The sequence below is a fragment of the Stenella coeruleoalba genome (assembly GCF_951394435.1).
Source record: "Stenella coeruleoalba genome assembly, chromosome: 1".
Taxonomy (NCBI): Eukaryota; Metazoa; Chordata; class Mammalia; order Artiodactyla; family Delphinidae; genus Stenella; species Stenella coeruleoalba.
The window spans coordinates 16,861,149-16,874,595 of NC_137169.1; the positions used below are offsets into that span (position 1 = coordinate 16,861,149).

Here is a 13,447-nt window from a genome sequence, read left to right on the forward strand (position 1 = left end):
TCTCGGGCAAGTCACTGCCCCTGTTTGAGTAGCCACTGTCTTCTCTGCAAAATCGGGATGATAAAACTTTGTAAGGTTGCAAGTATCAAAAGACATGTTAGTGGAAGCGCTTCGCAAACGACCGTTTATAGCATTATTACAAATTCCGCGGAACCAGTGGAGAGTTACCGACACCAGCCACCAACTAGCAAGCGGCGCTGGCTGGCGCGTGCGCGTTAGGCGGCCAGAACCCGGGCAGGGGATGAGTTCAGGCCCCGCCCGGAACCGCTCTGCCTCTTTTCGCCTCCTGGTCCCTCCCTTTTCCGCGGGCACCCAACCGTGCGTGTCCTGCGTGCTGACGTCAGGCGCGTGCCCCTGTCCGGCAGCTGAGGAGACCCCGCGCACTGCTGCCAACGCCCCGGCGGAGGAGCTGAGGTGAGTGCGGGGCCCGAGGCTCCCCGCGGGAGCGGCCTCCCCGCGGTCCGGTCCCCGCCGCGCTGCCCCTGGCCTTTCCCCGTCCGGGGGGGGACACCCCATCTCTGGGATCCCTGGAAGCCTGGGATCGTGGGGCGCGCGCGGTGGGGGTGGGGTGCCGGGCTCGCGCGGCGCCGTCCGGGCTCGCGCGGGTCCGGGTTCTGTCGGGGGACGGAGCGGAGGGGGTCGCGGAGGGCAAGGCTTGGGGGGGCACAGGTCAGGCAAGAGGTGTGCGGCCGGGACGCCGGGGCAGGGCCGAGGGCGCGGCCGGGGCCGGGCTGTCACCTGGCAGCAGCGGAAGGAAAGGGTCACACCCATCCCGACCGCCCTGCTCCCCTCCCCCCGGCGCCGCGGACCCCTAGGGCGGGCGGCGGTCCGGGGCGCCTTGGACCGCGGAGCGGCTGGCGGGCGCCTGGGGTGCGCGGTGTGGCGGTGACCCGGACTCCCTGGCCGGGTCTGCCCCCCGCGCCCCGGCTTCGACTTCCTGCTTCGCCGGGCGCCGCCGCGGACATTTTGCGGCGAGCGGGGGGAGGGGAGCGGACTGCGAGCGCGGCGGGGAAGTGGCGGCCGGGCGGCGCGCGGTTCGCTGACGGCCCGGGGCTTTGCTTGCCGCGCGCCTTCCTCAGCGGTCCCGCAGCCCGACGCCTTGTCCCGCGGGGTGGGCCTGGTCACCGCTTCTCCGGTCTCCTTTATTCCTGCCTTAGGTCGAGTTCCTAATACCATTTACATTTCCTTCTCCAACTCGCCCTGCCCATTCAGCTGAAGCTTCCCTTTCAGGGAGTTACCTAACCACCTCCCGAAACTGTCGTTCTGCCGTTTGCCTAATTCCTCTCTTTAGGGGGAAATTTTCTTTGTTCGTTTTTTTTTTTTTTTTTTTGTCCTCCCCTTTAAGTCCAAGAGAAATGCAGTGGGGAAGATTACGTCATCGCAATATAAGGGGTGAGAGTTTTTAACTCCTACAAGTCAGGGACTCACTAAATTAAGACAGCATTTTGTTGGCTCGGTTGGGTCACCCAGTATCAGATCCTGCCTGTTTCCCAACTCATCGTATTCAGAGATAATCTTTTGAAAGCCTGGCCATCTCATATGCATCTAAAAGCCAGGAAGGTTTAAAATCTCAAGATGAGCTTGTGCCAGGAAATAAAGCGTAAGACAACACTTGCGTAGGCAGTAACTTTAAAGATCCCTTTGAGTACTGGAATGAAGTTAATTTATTTGTGGAAGCATTTCTTTGGTCCAGATTGTTTCACTTCTCCCATATGACTTACTGATTCAGAGTATGTACCGAAGTCTACACTCGTGCAGTATTGTGGCAAGGGTATGGTGAAAAGAGAATCAGTTCATTTTACACCTAATCTTTGCTTGCTAGTCACTTTAATTTTGTAATTAAAAACGGGTTTTGGTTTTTTTAACCAAAAAAACTTGAGTAACATTTTCAGACTTTGGGGATCACAGTATTTGTTCTCCAGAATGTTAGGTACATCCAGGGTACTGTAGCACAGAAAAATGTTAGCATTGTAAAGCCAAAGAGATCCAACTGTGTAATGCATTGTTATAAGGAAAGTTCATGTTGAAACAAATATTTTCTTATTGTTTCTCCTTATTTGTATAGAGAGAACAGATTGCTCGTTAAGAAACACTTAAAAGAAGTGGTAGGTTTAAATCAGCTTTCTGTAGTGCGTAGGTGTTGGTAGACAAGACCCAGAAGGTGTCACAGCCTCTTAAAATTTTTGCACGTAATAACTGACACCTGTACTCAGTTGAACTTAATTTTTTGGCAGTCTGAGGCAGGTGTTACAGCCTAGGGTAGTCAGGGGCTAAAATCAAATATTGGTGAGATTCTTTTAAAGTCCACCAAGCCCAAATCTTGACTTTTTTGTAACTTCAAGATTTGTTTTCTTTTATTTGGATACTTTTTCCACTTATAATTTTGTGGTATATTATAGAAGCATTTCCAGTTATTTTAAAAATGGTTACACTAATAAAATGTTTTGATCCAAGAAGTGTTGCATTTGGAAAACTTTGAAGTACAATTTATTGTGTTGCCTGTCTGGGAGTAGTACTTATAGCCATTCTTGGAAGTAAAAGTCATATTGTACTTTATTTGTAGATATATTTTAAATGCATGTATCATTTTAGGGTCTTTTTTGAGAGGACAAAGAATGCTTAATGAGGAACACTTCAGGCTACAGAGCTTCCTCTGCTGGGGAAGGAGGGGTTAATATTTTGTTAACTTATGTCCCATAAATAGATCTGTATATTCTCCTATATTAAAGGGCTTCATTCTAGGCTTTCAATATTCAGTATTCTCTTCCAAGTCTATTAGTTTCTCCCACTAGAATGTAAGTCTATGAAGGCAGGGCTTTTGACCTGGTATGGTCACCCCTGTATCCCTGGCACCTAGAATAGTGCCAGACTTATGATGTGTCTCAAGAAATGTTTGTCAAATGAATGAATGTGATGTCTGAAGGTTAATATTTTCACTTTCTGCATATTCTGTAGGCCTGTGTACTGTGTTTCCTGGGACCTCTTTTGTGCTTGGTCAGCCATATTCATATTTGGGCTCATTGAAGTGATGATTACTCATCTACTTTTGTTTGACCATATCCATCTGTTTAGTCCTATATCTTCTGCAGCTGTACTGTCTGAACAGTTAACCATTGCTTAGAAAATCTTTTCTGATGACCAGTTCTTATTCTCCTAAAAATTATTCAGACTTTAATGTTTGTTTCCTTCCTGTATTTCTTTGTTTGAAATAGCAGTTTAATTTTTCCATTTCTTCCCCTCAACTCAACAGTATCAAATTCCTGGTCATGTTATGCTTTGTCCCTTACGTTTCTACTTTTAGTTACTCATCCCTTCAGTCCAAAATATTTTTGCTAAAGCAATTTTCATTACTTGTCATTTCAGGTATGTCTGCCACTGCTGCTATTATAAGTCCTGGGTGTCAGAACTCTTCGTTACTAATCGCCCCTGGGACATTGGTCTCAAACTGCTTATTCCATGAAGTGAAACCCCATTTTTGCCACTGAAGTGGTCTCCCATTAAAAAAAAATTTAAAAAAAGTGTTTTTCAACTATTTAGCTATTATGCTGAAGTCCAGAACAATTTCTAATATAGCAAAATACTACATATTGTTAAGTCATGGTGTTCACCAAGCCTCAGTGGTCAGTCACCTGAAGAGAACCTCTGTTGCTCACTCTGTTCTTTAACACTTTACACTTTTAACACTTGCATCATTTTCTCTAAGAGTAAGCCATTTGGATTTGCTGTTTTAATTCTGTTGTTGTATGTTCTTGGGAGAGACACTGTTAGAATAGGGATTAAAAGTGTACACTCTGGAACTAGACTGCTTGGATTTAAATCCTGGCTCTGGCATTTATTAGTTACATGCAATCTGAGTAAAGTCTTTGTCACTCAGTTTACCTTCTGTAGAACAGGGCTGGCAATAGTTTCTACCACACAGTGTTAGGAGAATCAGTTAACCTAAGTGAAGTACTTAAGACATTTCACTGGCACATAGTAAGTGCTCTGTAGGTGTTTGCCCTTGTTATTATTACAGCCTCTCAATGCCCCCACCTTTCAGAAGTTATCTGCGTTTCTCTCAAACATCAACAGTTTAATAACCATCCCCCCCGCAGATTAATCTCATGAAACCATAAAAATTAAATGAGGTGAGGATTGGTGTCTGCTCTAAATTTTTTTATTTTTTTTTTGCGGTACGCGGGCCTCTCATTGTTATGGCCTCTCCAGTTGCAGAGCACAGGCTCCAGACGCGCAGGCTCAGCGGCCATGGCTCACGGGCCCAGCCGATCCGCGGCATGTGGGATCTTCCCAGACCGGGGCACGAACCCTTGTCCCCTGCATAGGCAGGCGGACTCTCAACCACTGCGCCACCAGGGAAGCCCCTGCTCTAAATTCTTATCCATTATCTTAACCAGTGTCATGGAAGTAGGGGTGTCAAGTATGCAGTATGTAGTCTGTGGACCAGGAGCGTAAGCATCAGCTTGGAGCTCCTTAGAAATACCAGGCTCCATCCCAGTCCTACTGAATCAGAATCTGAATTTTAACAAAATCCCCAAGTGATTTTTATGCACATTGATGTTTGAAGCACCCTCTTTAAGACTGCTGGATTTCACAAAAAGCGTTGAGTGCTTTATTTTTGTTTTTCCCCCACTTAAGTATAACCTGGTCTCTTTCAGGCAGCGTATCAGAATTTATTGCAAGGATTGTAATCAGGAAGTGAATGTGAAACCTATTTGGCTTTTAGAGGAATGAATTATAGTTTCTTGCCTGTTGTGTAGAATCGCCTCATGTCTGTGTTCATTATCAGGAACTAATGTGTTGTTTAGTTACTAAAGAGTCATTACCCACTTAATAATAACTAAATAATCCTAAATTCTAGTTTTAGAACTGCTTGAACTTGAGTTCAGTTACATGTTTGAACGCAGTGACTTTTTATGGAAAACTGTTACGAAGAGCATATGATTAGGATCGTTCACATGATTGTTGGTTATGAAAACAGGTGAAATTCAAAGTTGGCATTTAGCTGATCAAATGTAAAAAATGTTTTCAGCTTTTTTTTTTACTAAAATAAACCATATCTCCAATCTCAAGGGAAAATGTTTAAAAAAAATTATTTATTTATTTATTTTTGGCTGTGTTGGGTCTTCGTTGCTGTGCGTGGCCTTTCTCTAGTTGCAGCAAGAGGGGGCTACTCTTCATTGCGGTGCACCGGCTTCTCACTGTGGTTGCTTCTCTTGTTGTGGAGCATGGGCTCTAGGCCCGTGGGCTTCAGTAGTTGCAGCACAAGGGCTCAGTCGTTGTGGCTTGTGGGCTCTAGAAGGCAGGCTCAGTAGTTGTGGCGCATGGGCTTAGTTGCTCCGTGGCATGTGGGGTCTTCCTGGACCAGGACTCGAACCCATGTCACCTGCACTGGCAGGCGGATTCTTAACCACTGTACTACCAGGGAAGTCCCAAGGGAAAATGCTAATAACTAAAATCTAGTCTTAATATAGCTACCATCCTGAAAAAATTATTGCTACTTTTAAAGGACTTGATTGAATTTTTCTTTTTTCTTACACTATTTGATGTAGCAGTGTATGCTCTAGAGCAATGTTTCCTAACACTTTTCAAATCAAGGCAGACGGAAAAATATTGTATGCTACACTGGAGTAAATGGATAAGACTATTCTTGGCTTGCTAGAGGTGCTGCAGCCCCAGGAGAGCTGGGGGATCAATGTCTCAGAGAACACCTGTGTCCATTCTCTGTGTCCCAAATGGCAATATGAAGCTGTCTACTGTTGGATATTAAGCCACAGCCATTGTTTTCAGCTAAAAAGGTGATCACTTTTTGTTACTCCTTGTGTAAACAGAAGAGATTGAGAATAACAGATCAAATGAAACCAGAGGGAGAAATGGAGGTGGAGTGAAAGAATACCATGTTAATTAGTGTTAAAGAGGATGAGATGATAAATTTTGTAGAAGAAATCATAAGCAAGATTTCAGCTACAATCCATTTGCTTTGTTGGTAGGCAATTTAAGGATATTTGTAATTTTTTTTTTTTGGTTTGCTTTTAAATCTGTTTAAAAGCAGATGAAGAGGAGTAGGAAGTGAAAGAATAAAGTTTCTTAACAAAGAATCATTGTTATGTGTGGTTTCAAGGATTTTCATTCCTAATACAACTTCACTATAGTTACTAGTATTTGTTTCACCAGCTGAATGGTATTTGAGAGGAGCTCAATTTTAGAATCTTCTGAAGTGGAATTAAACCGTCTATATCACTTGTTACTTTGCCAGAGAACTATATTTTTATTGTGAAGTTTAAGATTAACAGTAAGATTTAAAAATAAACTTAGATTTTAAAATGCAAATTTTCATTTATCAGATAATTAGGAACGAATGGATAGTTCCTGTGAATATTAGAGTGCTGGGGTTTAAATCAATATCTAATACCCTCATTTGTTTCAGAAAGTGTACATATAGTATACATACTACAAAATATAAGCTATGAAAATGTTTGAATTATTTTAGGTCATATGATTTATTTGTTCATAAGGCCAAAGGGAATGTTAGTTCATCCTAAGAGTTTATAATAATCAGTGGAGATGGGGATAAGGGATAATTTAAATTTTAAGAGTAATGCTGGTATTGTTTCTCTGGTGTGTTTCAGAATACCTGGAAGAGATTTCCATGGGGGTAGGTATCAAATAAATTGGAAACCCTACATATTATATCCCCATCTTGGAAATTCATGATGTGTGTAAGTTTATTAAAGGTTCATAGAAGTTAGATCGTCAGAGAATCTGTTTAATTCAGTGTTTTTTTTGTTTTTTTTTTTTGGCTGCACCATGCGGCGTATGAGATCTTCCGTGACCAGGGATGGAATCTGCACCCCCTTCATTGGGAGTGTGGAGTCTTAACCCACTGGACCGCCAGGGAAGTCCTAATTCAGTGTTTCTTAAACTTGTTCGATGACGGCCCTGCCTCCCCCACCCATGGAACACCCTGTAAAGCTTTGAGAAAGTGAACTGGGAGATGCTGGTGTCTCGTGGCTTGTTAATCTCTGTTAGGTTCAGGGGCTGTTGGTGTGGCTTTGCTATGGGTAGAAAAATGGGATAATTTTTCTCAAGTTACTGAGGCACGTGAAAGGTAAAGACTTCAGCAGAGGCCATAGATTATCTATTCTTCCTGTGGCCTAAACCCCACTCAAGAGCTATTGTAAAGAAATTGCTAATATATAGTTCCTTGGGATGGAATTTAGCATTTTACATATAAAACCCATCTTTGGGGTGTCTGTGGGGGATTAACTCCATCTCAACTTAAAAATGGGGAAGGTATTGGAAGGGAAAAGCAGACCATTATTAGGGACTGGGGAAGTGATTGTCCAGTGGCTGCAAAGGAAATTTCTGAAATGGAGTCACTGTCTCCAGTTTCCTTTGTTCTTGGATCAGTGATCCTAGTTTAGGTATTTATTGTTTTCCAGTATTCTGAAAAGCTTGCAGTAATTTCAAAGCCATTTTTTTAAAGCTCTGAAAGTCATATAATTTTTAACTGTTTTATTTGCGATCCAAAGAATTTCTATGTTAAAAAAAATAATTGTTAATGTACACGAGAAGTTTTTTAGGAGTTTGTGGTAGTAATCTGTAAGTTTTTTGTATTTTATAATTTGACATATTTCCTTTTCTTGTCATATATACTGCCCAATCCAGTTCTCCCTCACAAGAATAAAAACTCACCCCAGATCCCATCTTTTACATTAATTTTTTTTTCCTGGTTGCATGTGTTACATGGAAATGAAGATGTATTTGCCTTAAAACTTGTCCTTGGTTCTAGTTAAATCAGAGCCAGGAACAGAAAAATCATTTTACTTATTATTGGATAGTTATCTGAGAGAGGTGGGGGTATGGGGAAAAGACATCATTTTGTGTATCATGATTGGGGTTAAGGACTTAGGTTGGGCTGTCTTAGTTCTTTTTAAAAAATTATTTTTTTTTTGGTAATTTAGTAATTTTTCTTCAGGAGCAAGATTAATTCATGTCTTGGATGTGACACATATGTTGAAAATACGAAAGTTTGTTTTCTGTTGGCACGTTCTTTACCTCTGCTACTTTCAGTTGGAGAAATTGGTATAATTTCTGCTCTTATAAAAAAATCTGTCTCGCACTCTGCCTCTCTTTTTTTAAATATGAAGATGAGATGATTCTTTACAAATATTAAAACACACACTCTAAAAAAAGAAACCTAAGACATAGAAGCAGCTTTTAAAATAGAACTAATCAATGGCAAAGATTTTTTGAAGATGCAGATTCTGGAGATAACTTTTTGGCAATTATGTGATTCCTTAAGTTCATTATACACTATTTTTTTTTAAACATCTTTATTGGGGTATAATTGCTTTACAATGGTGTGTTAGTTTCTGCTTTATAACAAAGTGAATCAGTTATACATATATTCCCATATCTCTTCCCTCTTGCGTCTCCCTCCCTCCCACCCTCCCTATCCCACCCCTCCAGGCAGTCACAAAGCACCGGGCTGATCTGCCTGTGCTATTATACACTATTTTAATTGATTTAAATCTGAGTGAATTGTTCCAAAATTAGAAGCATGTTTTAATTATAAAATGACAATGTAAGATTGGTTACATTAACTGTGTCACTCTGATATAGTTGCAAACACAATGTGATACACATACTTTGTGGGGATCCTGCTGCTTCTAGGAAAGTATCGTTTTTTTGCTAGTTTAAAAATTGGTAGAGGGACTTCCCTTGTGGCCAAGTGATTAAGACTCTGTGCTTCCACTGCAAGGGGTGAGGGTTCAATCCCTGGTCAGGGAAGTAAGATCCTGCATGCCATGAGGCCAAAAAAAAAAAAAAGTCTGGAGAATTGTGCATTACTAGAACAGAATAGAGAATAGAGTTGCTAGAGATGATACAGGGTGTTTATTCCCAAAAATGATGCTGGGTGGCTATTAAACACTTGCTGTTAACTACTTTAGCTAATTCAGACTGTGGAAGTGACTTAAGCTTTAGGAATAGAATCCTTCTCTCTCAGAGGGTATTAAATTTTGTTTTGTTTTGTTTTGTTTGATCCAGATAGTAATAGATGAGGGTTTAGGAGATTAGAGGACCCACTAATGGGTATATTCTGAGTCCAAAGAACAAGTGTTTTTGACTTGCTGCATCTCTAACCCATACTATTTTATTAATTTGTGAATTCAGCAACCCTTTGTGTGCAAAGTCACTGTTCTAGGTATTGGGGATATAGCAGTGAATACAGTAGACCAAAACAGATCTCTGTCCCCATGAAATCGACATACTAATGTGTGCGTTGGAGATAAGTGTTTGACTAAAAATGAAGAAGGAGAGGCAGGGTACAGTGCAGTGCTTCTGGGTTTGTAGAACTTGGGTTGCAATTTAAAATAAGGTAGTCAGAGGAGTTCTCAACTGCAGAATGACATTTGAGCAAAGATCTGTAGGGGATGTGACTGAATGAGTCATCCAGGGAAGAGCATTATGGATAGAGGGAATTACTGTAGTCACTCTTGATCAGTGACAGGTACTGTTTTGCTTAATTTTATATGAAGTCTTTAAAAATAGACATTAAACAAATGTATTCCATGATACATCTGGAATATCATTATAGGAACTTAGCTTCTCGAAATACGGCGTATGTATATAGTTTCCATAGAAACAATTGATAATCAAGGTAGAAGTTTGTGCTTTGATGGTGTTGTCTTTGGTTGCAAAGTGTGCTTTAAAAGGCAGATTTGTTGCCAACACATATTGGTTGTTTTTCAGTCTTTGCAACTCTTATCTTTGTTGTTTTTGTTTCTCTTGATCTCTTTTAGTGAATAGAACTATATTGTTACTCACTGCTATGCAGCCTGCAGTCATGCCAGCTGTACTGCATTGACATAGAATTTAGTGCAAATGTTATAGCATCTCTTATTCTTTGTCAAGTTATTTCTTCAAGCACACAGTTGAATGCTTCTGTAGAAGTTCACCCCGTTAACAGATTTTACATCAAAATTGGTAGACTGCTTTGAATCAGAATCTTGGTAATCTGGTTTAAAAATGGCTTGTAGTTTGTAAACTAGATTGTATGATGATCTGAATGTAGGTACCTCTGCCTCATTAGATATAACAAACTCTAAATGATCATGTTAGTTTTGTAGTTGGCATCTCACCTGGTAACCTGTTCAAAGAAAGGTTCTCAGTTTGTCACTCATTTTACTGTGTGTGTGTTGTCTAGGTAATATAGTAACTTTTTTTTTTTTCCTGCAAACGTATGCTTGTATGTGGGATTTCTGATACAGACTGGCACGTGATTTCATCCTTGATAGACTTAGGACCACAAGAGTGCTTTAAGAATTTTCTGAGCAGATGATGATTTGAGCTGAGATCTGAAGGATGAGAAGTCAACAGCGTTAGGAGCAGGGGAAGGCATATTTGGCATGTATAAAGACCTGCAGGCAGGACAGGGCTCGGCATGTTTGAGGAATATAATGAGACTTGTGTGGCTAGAGCATGGTGAGTGTTAGGCATAGGAGTATGAAGTACGAGATTTAAGATCTAAGAAGGGCCTTGCTATGGAAGTTCAGAGAAGTTGGGCAGTTTTTTTTTTTAATATTATTTATTTGGCTGCACTGGGTCTTAGCTGTGGCACGTGGGAGCTTTTAGTTGCGGCATGTGGGATCTATTTCCCTGACCAGGGATCGAACGTGGGCCCCCTGCATTGGGAATGTGTAGTCTTATCCCCTGGACCACCAGGGAAGTCCCCATTTGGGCAGTTTTTGATAGCTGGAACAGTTAGGGAAGGTGTTTCAGTTAAGGTGGGATTTGGGGGTGGTAAGTTAGGATAGAAATAGGATGAGTTGTAAGGCTAGACATCCAAGGTTTGGAGAGATGATATGATGTGGATAAAGGCATAGACATTGAGATAAGCACCAAACCATATTGGATAATTTAAATAGTGTCAGACAGTTGGCAGTTGATTAGGTGGGCCAAGTAAGACGCATACTTAGCTGTGCAATTTCAGTCCTATTCCCCAGGTTGTCAAGACCTCAGAGCTGTGGCAGATTGAGGCTTGAGATTTGGGATGTGTGAAATGCTCTATCTTTTGTTATCCGATCTTTTGCGGGAAACTGAGGGGAGGTTTGAGTGTGTTTTAAAATCTCCTTGCCCTTTCTTAAGAGAACAGAATTATGTTGCCCTTAATTAAGAGACCAGAATGGGAAAATTGCCTATAAGGGTGTCAATATTAGTAATACTATTAAGGAAGAATATGGGGGGGGGTGATGCTTATTTGGTTATTGTCTGTATATGCCACTTTGGATTGTTGCCCCAAAAGGACATGAGCTTTGTTCCAGGCAGAGGGGGATATGGCTATGTATAGGACAATGCTTGCCACTTATTAGGTGCCTAATAAAGGTTTGTTGACTGAATGAATAAATCTACAAGTCTTGAATATTTTGAGGGAAAATCTTATTGTAATATCTATTCTCTTCTAATCAGATACTTAGTACTCTTATACATTATTGTATACTCTTCAGTTCTTCCAAATTGTTTTGAAATATTACATTCAAAAGTTATATAGCTTATGTAGATATTTACTAATTGGACTACCAATTTTTTTTGGTCACAAAGACAATATAAAATGATTACTTTGGCTAGCATCCCTTAGTTTTTGCCAATTTGAAGAAGGAAAACTCAGCATGGTAGTAAAAATAAGGACTCACGTTCTTATTGGATCAGACATTTCGGAATGAAGTCATTTTCAGAAATGAAGCTGACTCAGCAAACTTCTAGCCCTGCTGAAAACATCTTTTACCACATAGAATCATAATCTTTCATTTTTTAAGTGCTACTGTCAGCACTCTTTTCCCTGACAGTCGCTTCATTTTTGTGGTCTCAAGGACCCATAGAACCTTAATTTGACACCCGCTTCTCTACTCTTTCATGTAGGTTGTGGTTTCACAGTATTTATCAGTTTCTTTCACAAGTGACAGAAAATGGAAGAATTGAATAATTGCTTTAATGAGTGCCTAATGTTTGCCTTTCATCACTTTGCATATGTTAATGCATTTAATTGGCAGCTGGAGATATTAGGAATTTTGCAACCATTTTGTGGGAGAGAGATACATGAAGAATTGGAGATGTTTTTGCCCAAAGATACTTTTGTTTTATGAAACATCTGGAAAGTACATTTAGGGGAGGGGAGAAAAACCCAGTATCTTTCCCAAAAAGCAAAGGCTGCAGTAGTGTTATCACTTACATTCTGCCCAAGTTTACTTCCCTGATTTCTTTGACTATATTTTGGTGAAATATCTACCAATTTTGCATATATTTGCCAGTCTCACGTTAAAAAATCAACAAAAAATCAACAACAGGGCTCTTGGACATGTACTATGGAGACTTTGTCCTTTAACTTTCTATAATGACTTAATTCTAGAGGTAAGTGGAATTTTGGGGGTAAATAAGCTTACAGCTATTTAAGGATAGGAAAGAACAAAATAAGGTTTGGTTTTTGAAAAGTTAAAAATTTTTTTAGCCTTATTTAAAGCAAAACGAGTGAATACTTAATTTCTTATTTTTATTTTACCACCTTTTTTAAAAAATTAATTTTTTTGGCTGCGTTGGGTCTTTGTTGCTGTGCGCAGGCTTTCTCTAGTTGTGGTGAGCGGGGGCTACTCTTTGTTGTAGTGTGCGAGCTTCTCACTGTGGTGGCTTCTCTTGTTGCGGAGCACGGGCTCTAGGTGCTCAGGCTTCAGTAGTTGTGGCACATGGGCTCAGTAGTTGTGGCACATGGGCTCAGTAGCTGTGGCACACAGGCTTAGTTGCTCCTCGGCATGTGGGATCTTCCCGGACCAGGGATCAAACCCGTGTCTCCTTCACTGGCAGGAGGATCCACTGTGCCACCAGGGAAGTCCCTACCACCTTTCTTGATGATAGGATTCTGGCCTTCACTAATTTCTTCCTGTTAGAATAGACACCTAGAAGATGGAACATAAACAATTGAAACAGCCAGTCAGCTCCTAGGGAACATGTGCTGGCTTGAGTGAGGAGGACAAGGCGCAAAAAAATGTTAATTATTTCAGGAGGATTTTCTATAAAGAAAACTTCTGGGTAATGAATGAAATATTTGAGACCTGGTGTTCTTACCTAGCCTCTACTCTAATAATTCTAAGAAACCATCTAACTGCTCTATTATTTACTTATACAACTTAAATCCACAACAAAATCATTATGTCTCACAAAGCTCAGTCAATTAAGTAAACAGGTTTGGGGATTTTATTTTACTCTCCTTACAAGCTAATATGTTAGCCTGATATTGTTTTATGGCTGCTGGCAGAAGACATGAGACTCTAGGGTCAGAGACAAAGAATTTAATTAAGCCACAGCCAGCAGCAGGAGATCAGTGTGTTGTGTGCTGCTTCCCCTTATCCCTAAGACTTCCATGTGGGAGATGCAGTGGGTTTGTGTCATAGCTGAG

The 13,447-nt window shown here is 41.0% G+C and overlaps 1 protein-coding gene across 2 annotated transcripts in view; it reads left to right on the plus strand.

Annotated features, from left to right (window-relative positions):
- The first annotated feature begins 295 nt into the window (after positions 1-295).
- CDC42 (cell division cycle 42) overlaps positions 296-13,447 on the plus strand; it is a 41,055-nt gene continuing 27,903 nt past the window's right edge. The window contains exon 1 of one of the 2 annotated variants that reach the window (XM_079943209.1): positions 296-414. The gene's annotated coding sequence lies outside the window, so the exon portion shown is untranslated. Of the gene's footprint in view, positions 415-698; positions 1,393-13,447 lie in introns of those variants that run through there. The other variant, XM_079943210.1, reaches the window with a different exon arrangement.